Source organism: Echinops telfairi, unplaced genomic scaffold, assembly GCF_000313985.2.
Source record: "Echinops telfairi isolate 266 unplaced genomic scaffold, ASM31398v2 ScPeMD7_7467;HRSCAF=8505_1, whole genome shotgun sequence".
NCBI classification, from domain to species: Eukaryota; Metazoa; Chordata; class Mammalia; order Afrosoricida; family Tenrecidae; genus Echinops; species Echinops telfairi.
The window spans coordinates 35,338,176-35,356,121 of record NW_022111368.1 but is presented as its reverse complement, the minus strand read 5'-3'; the positions used below and the strand labels follow the sequence as shown (position 1 = coordinate 35,356,121).

The 17,946-nt window shown below is 37.8% G+C and overlaps 1 protein-coding gene across 1 annotated transcript in view; it reads right to left on the bottom strand.

Moving 5' to 3' along the window:
• CTNNA2 (catenin alpha 2) overlaps positions 1-17,920 on the bottom strand; it is a 1,370,089-nt gene extending 1,352,169 nt beyond the window's left edge. The window contains exon 1 of the mRNA XM_013007524.3: positions 17,793-17,920. The gene's annotated coding sequence lies outside the window, so the exon portion shown is untranslated. The remainder of the gene's footprint in view (positions 1-17,792) is intronic.
• Between the last annotated feature and the right edge of the window lie 26 nt (positions 17,921-17,946).

Genomic DNA, 17,946 nt, shown 5'->3' with positions numbered 1-17,946 from the left:
AAATGTACAAATGTGCTTGACACAATGGATGTAGGTGTGGATTGTGGTAAGAGTGGTACGAACCCCCAAGAAAATGATTTAATTATTAAAGGAGGGGGGAAAAAGTACTGTAGACTGTCAGCAGAACAAACAGTTGGACAAAATACAGCCAGAATGCTCCTTAGCAGTGAGGATGATGGGGCTTTTTCTCACTTACTTTGGCCATATTATCAGGGGAAACCAGTCCTGGAAAAGGACAGCATGCATGATGAAAAAAAGAAGACCCTGAACAAGATGAAGTGACACCGTGGCTGCAGCAATGGGCTCAGACAGGACAGTGATGGTGAGGGTCACACAGGATGCTACGGTGTTTCACCCTGTTGCCCATGGCTCACTATGGGTCCCAACCCTCTCAAGGGCACTTAACAAGATGTGGAATTAAACCAGGGCAATCTGTACTGATTCAAAGTCTAAATCTGACTTAAAGATAGACTTAGGAAGAGAATTCCTTCCCTAATCCAGAGACTGCTTGCATAATATGATGTCCACACAATAGCACAATCACATAACATTCTTTTTTTTTTTTCACATAACATTCTATTACACAGAAAGTAGAATGGAATAAATGGTATCCTTGATTGCTTTTGCTTCTTTACACGAGGGGATACCCCCCAAAAATCTAGAATTGTGCTGGCAGAGCGGAGCTTTCTTTGTACACATTTTCCCCACTAAGCGAGCATCAAGCAACTCCCTGTGAGTTAATTAGTGCATCCAGTAGTGTCACCTGGGGATGTTCTCCCTGGTGACAGTGAACATTTTTATAAAACCAGGTTCATTCAAACCTTGTTTTGGCTGATCTAAGAGAATAGCATACAGCTGTGTAATTTTGTTTCTTGCTTGGGAAAAATGCCACAAAAACTGCTGTGATGCTGAACACTGCTTACAAGGACAGTGCTATGGGAAATACTCAAGGGTATGAATGGTTTTTCATTTCAAAAAAGGTGAAATGTCGATTGATGACAAACTTCATTCTGGACATCTGTCAACTTCCCAAACAGGCAAAAATGTCGACTTGTAGTGCATTTGGAGTTCAATCCACCAGGTCAGACTGTTAGTCACGCTTTCTATTTAGAGCACCAGTTCTCAACCTGTGGGTTGCAACCCCTTTTGGGGCTTAACGACCCTTTCAGGGGTTGCCCAATTCATAACTAGCAAAATTACAGTTATGAAGTGGTAACAAAAATAATTTTGTGGTTGGGGAGTCACCACAACATGAGGAAGAGTATTAAAGGGTCACGGCATTAGGAAGATTGAGAACCAATGATTTAGAGGTTCTGAAAAGATTGCATAACAGTGTGCAACAAAAAGACTTGATTTGGGGCATACAGGGGACTGGTTTTGAAACCATGTCAATGCACCTACTCACACAGCCATCTTGTGCCATTTTGGGGCAAAAAATAGCATGCCTCTCTTGCCCCAAGCACCTTATTCACCTGACCTCACTCTATTTGACTTCTTTTTGTTTCCAAGAATGAAGAGGGACATTAAAGGACATAGAAGAGGTGAAGAAAAGAGAAAGGGAGGTGCTGTCAGCCATGCAAACAGATGAGTGTGAAAATTGTTTCAAAAAATGGAATCAATGATTTGACAAACGTATTAAGTGTAATGGAGAGTACATTGAAGGTGATAAGGTTGTTTTGTTGAAAAATACATACATGCATACATACATACATACATACATACAAAGCTTTGAAAAAAAATCCAGTTTTTTGGTGGGGGTTACCCCCTCAATAAATGGGGCTTAAAAATCTCATAGAAACTTGAATGCCAAGATAATGAAATTTTCATAAACTTTTAGAGGCCCCCAAATATTAATTTGTCTTACTTAAGGCCAAATCTTTAATTGTAAGAGAAGAGAAAATGCAAGGCACCTGGACTAAAGTACTCAGATATTCAGGACACTACTAACAAACAAAACTGTATTTCCCAAGGTGGCCGGGCACCAAGAAAATTTCATCAGATAAATGTATCTGTCTGAAACTATCCAAGCAAGCTAGAATGAAAACAGCTATATGCTACACCTTGATAGCTTTATTCAAACCTATTATGAAATTAACATTATTCGAACGCATACTTACTTGTATAATTCCTTAAGAAACAAAATAATTATTACAATGTTAGGTACATTTTCTTTGAAACTGGATTCAGAAATTCAGCCTTAATAAAAACCTCTTAAAAATGTATGAACCATGACTTACTACTAATTTCATATCCACACTCAATTAATATTCTACAAAGAATAATCCTTCATTTTCAACAGTAAAGTCACACTATATCTTTATTGTGTCTTAATTGGGGGATCACTGGATTAATGCATTCATTAATGATAAATCAATGCTGAGATGCATGCATACTGATATCTATGCATGCATACAGGCTAGGCCAGATCTATAATTACAATTCAAATGAATTTGCCCAGTTTTTTCAATTTGCAGAATCAGTAAAAGGTTTTTTATTAAAAACTACCATTTGTCATAATGAAAAAAGATCTTCCAAATAATACCTAAGTTAAAAATCTCCTTAAGTTTAAGATAACATACTGCCAAAAAAGGATTCCTGGTGCTTCAAAGTAAGCTTTTCACTGCAAAGTTGGCATTTTGAACCCACCTGTCAGTCATCGGGAAAAGATAAAGTCATTTGCTCCTATAAAGATTTGCAATTCAGGAATCCTATGGAGCAGTTTCACTCTGCAAAATACGGCCATTGTCAGCGGGAATCAACTTGAAGACAGTGCATGTGGTTTCAGATTTGGGAGGGCCAAAGAAATCAAATGCTGGGAAATCAACCTGGCGCCTTCTGAGTCTTAAATGGTACTGAACTTAGGATTGTGTTCATTTTATACAGAAAAAAAAAACTACACACAGAATGACAATAACATGTAGACAAAACCTTCAGTGTCCAAATCATGATAAAATAATATTTAAAGTGTCAGATACTTTAAATATTATATTTAAATGTTTTATAACATTATTTAGCTTAAAAAGTTTAATATTGTGAGCATTGTCATGGGGAAATATGCTATCATCAGACAATTGTCAACTTCTGACAGCTTATTCAACTTAACCTGAGGACTTCAAAAAGACATAGCCAGTGCCCTTGAGAATACTATGCAAAAAAGCATAACTCAAAAAGGATTGGTGAAGAGCTTAGTAAATATTATAAAATGAGTTGATAAGACCTATGTAAATACTGTGCCTAACACAAAGTAAAAATTGATTTCAACCCTTAGTTACTCTATAGGACAAGAACAAACTGCCCCTTTAGGTTTCCAAGACTAAGTATTTATGGAGGCAGTCGACATCTCTCTAACCTTGGAATGACTGGTGTGTTTGAGTCACTGACTTTGTGGCTAACAGCTCAATGAGTAATCCACTACACCATCAGATTTTCTTAAATATTATTGAGTATATGAAATGTATGCACATACTGTACCTAACATAAAGAAAATATTTACAAAATACTGACATTTGTATAAAAATTATGTTTGTATTCTATAAAAGTGACAGATAATGATACTAATTTTAAAAAAACAAACACATTTGAACCACAGTATAGGCAGTATATTTCCGATAGGAAGATGCTTGCTGTTACTAAATCTAAGTATGAACAGAAAATGGATCATCAAACAGAAGCAAATTAAAGAATAAATAAAAGTTTGTCATTTTTATTTTCAAGTAGATTTTTAAACATTTGTATCTAAATAAGTCATAGTTTTACTACACAAAGAGATAGAACAAACTACTGAGAACACAGAGAAATAACAATTTATTCAAACAAATATATTTTCAATACAAAATCAGAGAAAGCTAATTTCTCCATTGCCAGCAACTAGTTAGAAAATGCAAAAGAAAGACCTCCTTCTTGCCCACCCCCCCACTGCCATTGAGTCTACTCTGATCCGAATTAATCCAATACTACCTCATATATATATATATATAGTTTTATATATATTATATATACGAGTTCATAATAAACAACAAAAAAGGAGAAAGTGCTCTATTAGGAAAAGATTGGTTCATGTAATTGAAGAATGTCAAAAAGAGTTGAATAAATAAAGCGGCATGGCAAGGGAAAGAATAGAATTTGAAAGTTTTCACTTCTTCCCCCAAATTACCTTAAATTAAATACAATCTTAGTTAGGACCACAAAAGAGTTGTTTATTAATTTTATGATGCAATTATCTTGTCTGGGAAAAGAGTGCAAGATATATAAGGAACTTTAGAAAAGGAAAAAACACTGCCTATAGGATATCACAACATACCATAAAGCTCTAAAATGAGAGCAATTTCAAACAAGTAAAAAAAACAGACAAATATTTATTTATACATATAATGAAATCTTATACATAAAAAAGGTAAATAATCCACTATGAAAAAAAATGGATAAAGACATTAACAGGAGCATCAAAGCAGAAATAACATTAGAAGACAAAAAGCGAGAACCATTTTAGATAGAGAAACAAATCTATATAACAAAGAGTTAGTCTCTTTATTTCCTATTCATTGGTAGATTTTCAGAAGTTCAAAATGATTGTGTCCTAGCAAACAGATAAATAAATGTGTATTCGTACATCTGTTAATGGAATACAAGGAGTTATCCCCTCCAAAAAATGGATTTTTTCAAAGCTATCTATGTAAATTTTTTACAAAATAACCTTATCACCTTCAAAGTATTCTCCATCACACTTAATACATTGTCAATTATGCCATTCTATTCTTGGAAACATTTTTCAAAGTCATCTGTTTGAATGGCTGGCAGCTAAACCCTTCTTTTTTTGTTCACCTCTTCTATGTCTTCAAATCGCTGTCCTTTCATGTCCCTTTTCATTCTTGGAAACAAAAAGAAGTCGCATGGAACAAGGTCAGGTGAGTAAGATGTACGGGACAAGAGAGGCATGATGTTTTTTGCCCAAAACTGATACAACAAGATGATTGCGTGAGCAGGTGCATTGTCCTGGTGGCAAAACCAATCCACAAATCGGGCCTTTTTTTTGTTGTACACTGTTACACAATCTTTTCAGAACCTCTAAATAGAAAGCTTGATTAACAGTCTGAACTGGTAGAATGAACTGCAAATGCACTATCCCCCTCACATCAGGGGAAAAAAATGAGCATCCTCTTGATCTGTGATTTCACTTGATGAGCTTTTGGGGGGTATCTTCTCCTGGCTTGATTGATGTTTGCTTTCAGGGTCCTAAGAATATCACCATGACTCGTCATCAGGAATGACCTTGGGGGGAAAAAAAGTCTGGGTCTCTTCAGAGCTGTTCTTTCAAAGCACAACATGTATCCACTGGACGCTATTTTTCCAGGTCAGTCAGAACCTGAGGCACAAATTCAGAACCCTAGGCACAAATTTCACAGCAACCCTTGTCATTCCCAAATCTTCCATTAAAATTCACTGAACCAAGCTCCAAGATAGTCCAGATGATTGCCCCGTCTCTTCAACGGTCTGTCGTTGGTCTTTGAGCACAAGTGCTTGAATTTTGTAGACATTTTCATCTGTTTGGGAAGTTGATGGACATGCAGAACGAGGTTTGTCATTAATCAACATTTCACCTTTTTAAATTAGAAAACCACTCAGTACACTTGAGTTTTTCCCATAGAACTGTCCTTGTAAGCTGTGTGTAACATCACTGGAGTTCCTGCAGCATTTTTCCCGAGCAGGAAACAAAATTTCACAGCCTCAAACTGTTTTCTTAAGTCAGCCATCACAAAAATGAGGTTCAAGTGAAACTGCTTTCATGAAAAGATTCACTGTGACCAGAAAGAACCTTCCCAGGTGACGCCACTGGGTGCACTAACTCAGAGTGAGTTGCTGGATGCTCTCCTAAAGGAAAAAATGCATACTGCAAAAGCTCCGCACAGCAGAGCTTTATTCGGGTATCCCTTTGTATGTACCTTTGTATTGTTTGTAGTACCACCAATTTGAGGAGCAATTTGGCATTATCTATGACCATCTACATAAAATACCAAGTCTACCCTTAAAAACTCACTGTCACTAAGTCAGTGGCAGCGCATACTGATCCTATAGGACAGGGGAAAACTGAATTTCCAAGAATTCTTACTCTAACAGAGTAGAAAGCCTTGTCTTTCTCCTGAAGGGGAAACATTTTTAGTAAGTGTGAACAAAAAAAGTCATATAAAAATATTCACCACATAGTGTCTGAAACAGTAAGATAGTGGAAACAATCTAAATGTCTATAAAAGCACAGAGATTGTAGGGCCACACTATCAAAAATAACAGGCCACAGCCCAAAAACAAATGAGTCTATCTACATGAGCCAGCATGGAGAGATCTCTAAGCAAAATGTTAAGTAAAAGAAAGTACAAAATAGCATGTTGTTACTTATACTAGTATAAAAGAGAGTTGATTGCTACACATACATCACAATCAGGGATGCTATCCAACTGATTCTGAATCATGATAACCCCACGTGTTTCAGAAAGGAACTGTTTCCCATAGGTTTGGCAGTAGAGCCATCATGCCTTTCCTCCCGGGCACCAACGTCACTGTCAGCACTTGACACCATTTAATTGTTTGTGCCACCTCGTATCACCTGCTATGTAGAAAAGATCATCTATTTTTTTGAGGCACTCTTCGGGGTCACCAAAGTCAGTCTCCTATCCTTGACACAACCATATTTCAAGGTAACCAAACAAAATGTGTTCTCCGTAAATAACCAAAACTGCACACTCAAATTTCAGTATAAGATGATGAAGAAATTAATGTGGAAAAAGATATTTATTTTCCCAGAGTTGCTTAAATATTTATAGTTTAAAAATTAAAATGCAAATGTATATACATATATATTTGTAGTTAAAAATATAAAATGTACACATATGTATTAAAGTATACAAAATATATACAGATAGATATTGTAGTTAAAAAAATAAGAGACAGATGTATACACATATATATTCTCAGCTGTGTTTTAAAATAAACTTGAAGTGATAAACTAAAGCCTCTATCATCGATGGAATTTACAAATTAAGATAGCATCATCTTGCTTCTGTGGACAAGCTAGTGGGTTTGAACCATCAACCTTGTAGTTAGCAATCCAATATTTACCTGACAGTGTCACTAAGGCTCCTTCAAACTTAGGCATAAAAGGAGAGTGAGGTGGAGGAGGCTAGAAATTTATTAAATTTCACTGGCTAGTTGAACTACACAGTTTCTAGTTTATGGTTCTTTTTCTTGTTATTTTCCACAAGTTCTACAATGGGCTTGTATTACTGTAAGCATAAAAGACAAAACATGTTCTTTTTGAAACAGTGTGTCTTCTGTTATTGAATTCCTGGGATACCTTTATACAGATAAGGCCCAACCAAGAGTATTTCCCTACTTCTGGCCTCTCTGCTTCGAATCAGACCCACTTTTCAGCTGCCTACTGAGCAGTTATCAGCTTTCCTCAGCTTGCCAGCTTCAGTTCTCCTGGATGTGACTTCTCCACCTCTCCCACTGCTGTGCTCATTGATCCCATCTCCCTGCTGGCTCAGCCCCGTCCCAGTCCCCAGACCAAAGCGGGACTGAATTACAAAGTACTAATGCAAGGTCAACCCCTCCTTCATACTCTCCCTCCCAACCACTGCTGCAGTGACCTTTCTGATGCCACGTCTGCCTAGACTGATGATCCCTGTCACTGTGGAGCCGGTGCCGCACTTGATCACATTTTTGTCTAGTATTAGATTGTGGATATTTGTCTTACAGTCCCTATCAGATTGCCAGCCTATGAATCAGGTACTATTATTGTACTCACATCTGAGCTGCATACCTCAAAACAGCGGTCTTCAGAGCTTGGAAGAGAGTATTTGATAGATGATTGTCACGTGTGTTTAATTAGTACTTTGTTAGCATTTTTAAGAGAAGAGGTTCAGAGAATTAATTCGAGCAGCGAGCACTTCTGAGAGAACTACGCTGTGCTCAGCACCGGACTAAGTGAGTTGTAGGAAGAAATCTGAAGGCAGGCTTCTCCTCCTTGATACACAATCGAGAGTGATTGAAAGGACCTTAAAAATATGGAGAATAATTACTGCTTTGGCTTCTGCTTTAACAAGCAACACATGAAAATCTCCTTGCCTGAGGTACTGATTTCACAGATGAGCAAACTGCAATTGGGTTTGCCTGCCTGGATTCCGGACGATTGCCAGCACCGGCGTTTCCTCTTGTCCCATCTCCATGAGCCCCAAGGGCCTGGCTCTGTCTAGCAATATCTGTATGCTTGCCCATTTTAGACTTTCTCTCAAGTTCTTTCTCACAAGCTATGTGCTAGGATCAAAACTCTTTCCTTCCTCTCATCCTCAGGTATGTTTTGTCATATATTTTTTTCTTTTTTAATACTCATTTTCACAGTAGTAGCCTGGGACTAAAATTCCATCTTTCCACTTTAATCTTCTTCCCACATACCTGACAACATTTCACGATGTGCCTCTAAATCAAATTGTAACAAATACTCCTGTTTGCCTACCCAACATGCATTTCCTCCTCTCCACTTTCTAAACATATGATTATGCTGGTCTGCAATGCCCATCTCCTCCACATGGCCTATGTTTTAGGGAAAGCTGATTTAAGATTCCTCCCCAGCAAGTGGACCCTAGTTAGTCTAACAAGGTTCTCCAACACATCAACAACACTGAAGATGGCACAGATGGGCAACATTTTGTTGTGCGATACATATGTTCACCATGAGTCAAAGGCAACTGGATGACAACTAACCAGAGCAACAAGATCACATGTAGTATTTCCATTCCCCATGTTACTGATCACATTGGGAGGGGCCATATGATGGTTCGCAATAAGAGCAGAAGATTCTACAAGAAAGCTTTGGGCAAAAGTTTCCTCACTCTTCACACATAAACTACTGATGCCTTGGTTTACACTGCAGCAGCCATCATGCTAACTACGGAGGAAGATACCAACCCAGGAAGGACCAGAGACCAGAGAAGGGCAGAGAGTAAGAAGCAAAACCCAGGTATGACACTAAGAGCTGCCCACCCCCCAGATCTCGGTTGTTTTTATGCATCTTTTCTAATATATTCCTTTCCATTGCTGTCAGTTTACATATATTGATTTGGACAACCAAAAGAGTAACTTTTGAAATTTGATGGACACTTGGGTAACATCAAGTGTGAAGCTATTGTGAATAAAGTTGCTATTAATTTTACTGTAAAAGTCATTGTGTATTTGTTTTCAAAAGAAAGAGTATTTTTAACATTCAGAGCAACAGCCAAACAATTTTCCATAGTGTGTGTACCGTTTTACTTGACTATCAGCAATATATAACTGTTGCTGTTTCTCTACCAAGCTCCAGAAACAAGTTCCCTGCTACCAAGTGCATTCTCACTTAGAGTGACCCTGTAGGAGAAAGTAGAACTGCTCTTGTGAGTTTCCAAGACTGCACATGCTTATGGAGTAAAAAGATCAATCTTCTGCTTCGAAGGAGCTGGGAGTTTTGAACTGGAAACCTTGAGGTAGCAGCCCAACCATTCACAGTATTCCACTACGGCGCCTACATCCCTTCTAAAATGGAGCTTGTATTGTCACTCTATTGTTTACACAGTATGGCAAGGCGCTCATGAATTTCATTTGTTTGATGAGTAACAGTGCTGTGCACCATTCCAGGGACTCGCTGGTAAATGTCTATGTTAGCGTAGGAAGTGCTTCTTGAACTATTTGTCATGATTTCATGCTTAGGCTGGCTGTTCTCTTGTTCATAGGTGCAAAAGTTCTAGACACAATCTAGATAAAACTTTTATCTGATATATAGAGTTTGGGGTAGAGATAACAAAAAAGAGCACAGAACAGTTTTTTTAATTTTTTGAAGAGCAGACTTTTAAAATTTCGATTAGGTCTAATTCATCTGTTTTAAATTTCATAATTAGTGCTCTTTTAAATCCTATTTAAGAAATAATAAAAAATTTTAGTACATATTTTCTTCTAGAAATTTGATACTCAAAATCATGGTTGAATATCAAAAACTCTAGTATCAATACAAGTAGAAAGACTAAACTGACTACACACTTTATGATTTAAACTAGAACAATTTCTGGCATGGGAAAAAGTCATTAACAGTAATGGATCAAAGATCAGGTACAAGGGTCCATTTTAGGGTAATGGAAATAGTCTATATCTTTATTGAAGTGGCAGTAACATAGGCATATTTATCAAAACAGGACAAACTGTACTTTAAGTAGGTGTATATTACTACAGGCAAAACATACTCGCAGCAAATGTCCTTTAACATTCGTGAGCCTAGGAATGGGGGAGTGGAGTCATAGGACGACTGGAGACCCATAATACCATGGGAGAGGATGCTGGGTATAAGCGAGGACTTACATGAGAAAGCAATGGTCATTTAAGGGTATATAGCTCTTACAATATACATTCATGCTGAACGCATAGATGCCCTGTGATTGTTCAAAGACACTGGCACTACTCAAGCAAGTCCACCAACTAGGTATCGGCGAACATGTATCTCCAGCCCAGGAGTAATGATAAAAAGAGGTGGGTGAACGGACGGAGAAGTATGAAAGATAAATGGCACTTAGTTGATTTTTATCTTGGAGACTTTTAAAAGAACAGACTACTGCGGGTAAAGATTTTTCCTCATGCAGCAACAGTTCTGTTTCTAAAAAACCAAAAGGGATAAAGTGAGAAATAAATCACCATATTTTGAAATGTAAGTGGAAACTCTTATTTGAATTTCAGAATTTTATAGGTGGAAGATAATCTACATATCACCTATTCCAAGTCACTTGCAATACCGATAAAGTCAATAAAGGTTGAAGAGTTTGAGGCTTTTTAGTAGTGTAACAGTTATTTAATCAGAGGAAAACTGGAGGATGCACATAGGCATCCTGATTCCTGGATCAATGCTCTTACAAAATTATATTATCTAGGCCAGTTCCCTATGCAGAACAGATATTTTTAAAAGATCTGCTGAATGAATTAATGCTAGGCATTGTGATAAAAATACATAAAGAAGGAATACATGGGAGGATTTGAATTTAGACTTATTTTTGTCAAGTAAAATAAATTTTGCCTAGTATATTTCTGCCAATTTTGCACATTACAAAAAAGGCATATGTTATGAAATTCCTCTGACAGTCCACAATGCCCACAGAAAGAGATCAAAGAACAGCAATAAATGCTCAAGAACTGAGGGGCACCGTATCTCTCCTATGAACAGTGAAGGACAATTCAAAACCTTTCCTGGATGGCAATAGAATATTTCTACCTACTTACTGAAAAATGGATAAATGGTATTCAAAACTGCTTCGGGGCCTATAGATTTAAACTTTCAAGATTGAATTTGAATCTTGACCAATTAAAATCAGATGGTAACCCCATATTTGTGGGTAGTTGTCGGAGTCATTGTGATTTCTGAGTGAATTGTGGAAGTACAAAAGAAATGTGTACATATGTATGTGTGTGTGTATATATATATGTATATATGTGTATATATGTGTATATATATGTATATGTGTGTATGTGTGTGTGTGTGTGTGTGTGTGTGTGTGTGTGTGTGTGTGTATATATATATACATACACTTTGGACACATTATCAGGAGAAACCTGTCACTGAAACAAGACATTGTTTGACAATGATGCAGGACTGGATGGGCAATATTTAGGTCTATTGTTCCCAGCATCAGTATGAATCAGAATCAACTCAATGGCCCCTCACAACAAAAATAGGTGTGTGTGTGTGTGTGTGTATGTGTCTATGTGCATGCACATATATGTGAATGTATGCACACATAGATGGTCTTCAATGAATGTGGGGAAGAAGTGAATTAAAAGCTAATAACGTTTCCAGGAGTTTTCTGAAGCTCACCCCCACCTCCACCCCCACACACAGTTGGCGTGGAAAGGCTCAAGAAGTTAGCAAAAATTTTTCAATATTTTTTCATTCCAATTTCCCATGATTTTTTTGAAATCTGTGTGTATTTGTATCACAGTTTTAGTTCTAAAACTAAGGGAACTTTAAGAAGATAAGTGCTCATATATTAAAAAACAACAAAAGCCTGATTTATACAACATCTCAGAAATTTCCACTGATTTTCTACAACCATCCTGTGGTCCTTATTATCTTATAAAGCAACAGTCGTTATTTTTGACCCATGTCTGTGTGGCATGTCCATTCATTTAATGGAGAAACAATGTAGCAAGGTAGGAAAATAATTTTTATGGGTTTTGTTTGTTTGTTTGTTTTGGTTTGGTTTTGATGCCAAAACTTGAGATCAAAGAGAAACTAATTTTGCATCTCCACTCCAATCAGAAATTTCCCTCAAGCCTGGCACAACTCTGCTCCCAATAAAGAAAAACTAGGTTATAGAAAAGAGAGAGAGAGCATTCCTTGCTTTGTTGGGAGTTACAGAGTTATGCTTTTTGCAAATTGAAGAGTTGAAGCAATCTTGAATTGAGCGACTCCATGGGTGCCATTCTTCCACAGTTACGTGCCCACTGCGTGTCTCTATGTCATCTTTGAATTCTCATCATATTAAAAACTTATATTTAATTTTGTTGCACCAATATTAAATTATAATAGAGGCTAAACAGAACTTTCATGCACAAGCTCATTTTATTGTGACTTTCACTTTATAATGGTGGTGTAAGCTGGAACCAGATCCAGAAGATCTCCAAGGTATGTGTGCTTGTACTAAAAAGAAAGAAAGAAAGAACAAGACACTGGAAAAAAAAAATCAACATCTGACTTTGTTTTCCAATGAGCTAGAATTGTTAGAGAAAAACTGTTCACTACAACTTATCAACTGTGTTTTAAAACAACCGAAGCATGGATTGTATCAGTATGACAATATCAGTATCATTATCAATATCAGTATATCAGTATCAGAATATAGGGAATTCCTAATTGAAACAAACGTCAAGTAAATTCCAATTCATGGTGACCCTACAGGATAGAACAGAACTGCTCCTGAGGGTTCCCAACACTGCAATCTCTGCAGAAACTAGCCTCATCTTTCTCCTGCGAAGCAGCTAGAGTTTGAACCAGCCTGTGATCTGCAGTCCAAAGTTCAAGACACTACTCCCTCTTCCTAGTTGACCAGACAATAGTAAAGCAAAAGTAACTGTCCTGTGTTACGCCTACTCCACCTCCCTATGTGGTCACCACCATAACCTATAGAGAGCACAATTGAGCTCCTGCTAATGAATGTTGTCCAGTCACCCAAAAAACAATGTATAAGATCTTTAATTACAACCAAAGAAAACCCTATCAATACTAAAAGTCAAATATATTAAGCTCTATAAAGCCAAATTTATGAAGCCAAATGATCACTTTCATAATTCTAAAGAGACACAGTTGGGTTAGTTGTATGGAAAAATTCACTTGTAAAGAAAATAATGTCTACATGTACATTGTTTCAAAAATCACTAGAGCTTATATGAAACTGACTGGAAATGATGCATCTAAAATGTTTTATTTAGATCTGCTGAATCTTTAAAACCTCAGAATATTGAAAAAAGCCTCAAAATAGAAAATTAAAATATGGCACTCTATCATCTGTTAAAGTACTAGCTTTTAGAAATGCATTCATGTTTGTGATAAGTATATCTTAAGGTAATGTTCACATGTCCAATTTTATGTGTGGTTATTACTACAAAAAATTAAATTTAAAAATAACTTGTCACTATCTGAGATAAAGCAGTTAAATGTATCTTTCTATTTAGAGTGGATTTTTTCTGAAAATTAATTTTGATAAAACAGTTCAGAAAATATTATCTATGCTGTTGCTTAAATTGCTGTTATTTATGCTGCTGGATAAATATTTCAAAACATGTGATGAATGACAACCAAAAAACATGACAACATACAACAGACATAGTCACTGAGAACTTTTCACACCATACTGCACAGTTACTTAACACGCTCAGTACATAGTACCTCTGCCTACAATATACTGTAGTATCCCTGTAAAACACTTGAAAAGGCATCATCATAATTTGGACCCAATAGTAATGTTTTAAAATATACAAGGGAGATAGTGGTAGGTAGGATAAGTCAATAACGTAGTAAAACATTAATTCCGTGGAAATGTGACTACTCTAAAAAGTACAGGCTTCATATCTGTCAAAATAAAATAATCCTGGTTATTATTCTCTAAGATACAGTCCTTGAATACTCATGGATTGAGGCAAAATAAAGAGGAATTATAATAATCATGTGCTTATTCTTTGCGGTTTAACAAAGGGCAAGTTTTCCTTCAGCCTTGAGGTTTAAAGAAAAGAGATAAAAAGAATATTCTGGGTCCTCACTATGGCAGACCTTGGACTTTTTTGTCTTGGGACAGGACCTTGGGTGAGACAAAATATTTACACAGGCTTCCCTCCCGGGTAGTTAAGTCTTCTGTGATAAAACAGATCACACACTACAAATTGCCTTATCCCCTGTGACAGCATCAGTTAATTCAGAATGTATACGTTTAGCCTTCGTTCACACGCTCACTAGTGTACCAGCTATCCCAGTAATGGTCCTCCTGAAGAAGCGAGTTGACCTGAGCTGGGATTGACTCAATAGCAACGGACACATCTTCTTGATGTGCTCCATAGAGAGCTTGCTTCTTCCACCCTCTCGACTTCGGTTTCAGCTGTCGTGCTTGCCTCTGTGTGTGAAATCCTTCCCATTAGTCTTGGTGTCAGCTCTTGATACTCCTCTGCATAATCCACCTCAAACCACAGTCATCTGTCCTTGTTAAATTTCACTAATACTTATTTACTTTTTCTTTCTTCCCAGTACATAATCATAGACTGTCTTGAAATGTTATGAAACATTTTCCCCTAATTATAACAATACGTACTCAATGCATGCTTTGTTTCCTCTTTGCTAAGCACATTTAACCCTTTAAACAATTTCATGCAGCATAGCTTGCCATTACCCCATTTTATAATAGACTTAAGTAATATACAATGGTTCCTAAAATAGTAGAACCTGAATTTACATCTAAAGTTTACTCCTAAGATCTTGTTCCTTGTCACTGTGAAATATGTCAGGTCAAAGAGAGTGTTTTTAACTTCTTTCAAATACCTCACACCACTTAGCATAGGATTGGGCAGGTTCATAAGGGTTCTGAGGGAGAGAGACACAGAGAAAATATCCAAAGCATTGTCTACTGGATTCCGCACAATGTTCTGCTGGGTCTTTACCTGGTTACACTGGAGAAAGTTTGGTCAACTCAAGATAGAAACCTTTGCGTATGGGAATCTCCATAAGAAGGCACTCTTTATCTAGAGACTGGATTATTGTCAGGTAGCAGGCTGCTTTTTAAAGACTTGGTTTGTTCCCTGGAGTTTGTGTTTTAATAATTTTATTCAATTCTCTTAAAGTCTGCTATACACATACTGTTATTTTATTTTCCAGTTTTTTGGGAGTATTTTGCTTTCACTAAATGGAAACAAATAAAAGTTCCCCCCCCCTCACCCCCGGCAGTGAACACAGTATTAGAAACCTGTATAGATATACATCACTCTAAACCGAAAAAGTGCCATATAGAAAGATTAAAGGAGTTACATTTTCCCACATTCACAAGTGAAGTCCCCAAACAAACAAAGTGGTAAAGAAGTCCCAAGAGAAAAAGTCATTTACAAGTAAATTAGGACTAAGAGAACATCTTAAATTCACATAAAATTACTACCCTGACATCCCAGGAAAAAATAACAATTTTTAAAAAGTAGATCTATTTTGAACTTCACTATTAAGAATGCAACCACTCAAATTCAGACAGGATTAACTACAATTCTGCATCCCTGTGTCGGTCATGCTGATGATTCAACCAATCTTCTGCCACATGGTTTCAGAGTCTGCCAAGCCATAGATGGTATTGTATGCCTATCATGGGAATTGTGGCCAGGGTGGGAGTTTAGGGGTGGAGTCCTTCATTCCTAATATGAAACACATCCTAAACATTGATTCGGATGATTAATTGTACCATCTCGGCATCAACTCAGCACTCAATCACTTCTGAAGGCAAATCTCTTCTGCTCAACTCTTATTTTACATTCCCACAAAAGGCAAAAGTGCATATTGCCCTATTGTCATTCCATAATTTAAAGGAAAAGGATAAAATCAATATTTTGCTCCACCGTACAGTGTCTGACTGGCAGTTTCACTAAATCCACGGTTCATTTCAGACCCTTCACAAACCTTAAACACAAAACCCAGCTATTCTTTAAATATTAAGATTTGACCGGGAGGGTGATTGTTCACTTTGTTTTGTTTTCTCGCATTTTAAGAGGAATGTGCACTGTGCAAAATGTAGACTCTCAAATAGTCTGCTTCTGGTTTATATTGCTGTTGAACTTTCTAAATAGCAAACATGCTAAACGTTGTAATCTTTGTCTGTCCCACCATGTATAAACTTTTAAATCGCAATGCTTGCAAAAAGGAAAATAGTCAAATCACTATTGATACATCTAAGAGTAGGTGTTGAAATATAACCTAAATAGTGCAAACTAAAATATAACATTTTATGAAAACAAAGAATACATAACTGATTTTTTTTCACTTTCTAATGATGAATGGTCTCAAAGCTAATTCAGCTTCTCCATTGGTGTAAGCCAAAACACCTTCACACAATGTTTTTCCAACTATCCTAGAAAGTGGATGAGAAAAGATACAGATATTTGATTGATTACAGAAAATGCGATCAAAACGGTGTATTTACAAGCCTGTGAAGAAAAACCTCTTTTCTCCCCAAACTGTCTAACCATGATCCTCCTTTAGAAGTTAACCCATGATGAACAAAAGTATCTCGCTGCCAAGCTTCAGCTTCCTATCTTCCAGAACCAATGTTTTGTATGCAGATGAAAACATTCCATAACTAATGGTGGTGTACATCCATGAAAGTTTACCGAGTTTCTGCCTGAGACGTAGGTGGTTACGAGGCCAAGGACACAAGGGTTCAAATGCAAGCCCAATATTAGGCGGGTGGTTTGAAAATGGCAATCCGAGAGGCCTAGAGGAAAAGGATAGCAGCCTCCACTGCCACCACTCTTTCAATCCCCTCCCCTCTTTCTCTCTTGTTCCCTTGCTCGCTTACTCTTTCCCTGGGCTTTCTCGGGGAAACAATCAAAGCAAAGAAAGCAGGATTTTAACTTAGTGAGGCACACGCTGGGATATGCAATACCTTGGAGAGAAAAAAGAAACTGCTTGGTGGAGAGGGGTGAGGGGGAGCTGCTGGCAACATGTCTAAGTGACAGCTCTCCCCACCCCCACCCTAATACAACACAAATCCATAGCTTCTTCCTCATCCTTCTTCGCCCAGTTCTGAGTACTCTATTCAACTTGACCCTTAATCCCAATAATTTAGGATCCTAGAGGGCGTCCACTGTGCAAGAGCCTCTCTTAAGTCTGTGTGCCCAATTTCGGGAAGACCCTGAATCCGGATAGTAGTAGCAGGCGAGGGATGCTCCCCCACGGAAGGGGTCTATAAAACAGGGAGGGGGTGGGGAAGGGGACGGCAGACAGAGACAAGAGGAAAGGGATGCGCTCTAGGGCGAGTGACAAAAAAGAAGAGGAAGAAAGAATGATGGGAAGGAAGTGAGGCTGAGAGAGAGGAAGAAAGGGATGAAAGAAAGGCTGGAAGGGAGAAATGAGGAGAGAGGAGAGAGGAATGTTGGGAAGGATGAGGGCGGGAGGGTTGGGGAGCAGAGAGGGCGGGAGGATGGAGAGGATGGGAGGGAGGGAGGGAGGAGGGTGGCAAGCAAGGATGGAGGATGCTCTGCCCGGCACTCACCTCTGTGGGTCGGTGAGAGTTTCTCGCCTCCTCCTCTTTCCCGTCCGTTCCCAGCAGCTGGAAGAGTAATCACAAAAGGGACTGGACGGGCGGTGGCAGACACGAGGGCAGCAACTGCTGCAGCCGCCTCTGGCCGAGGTGCGGTGCCGCCTGC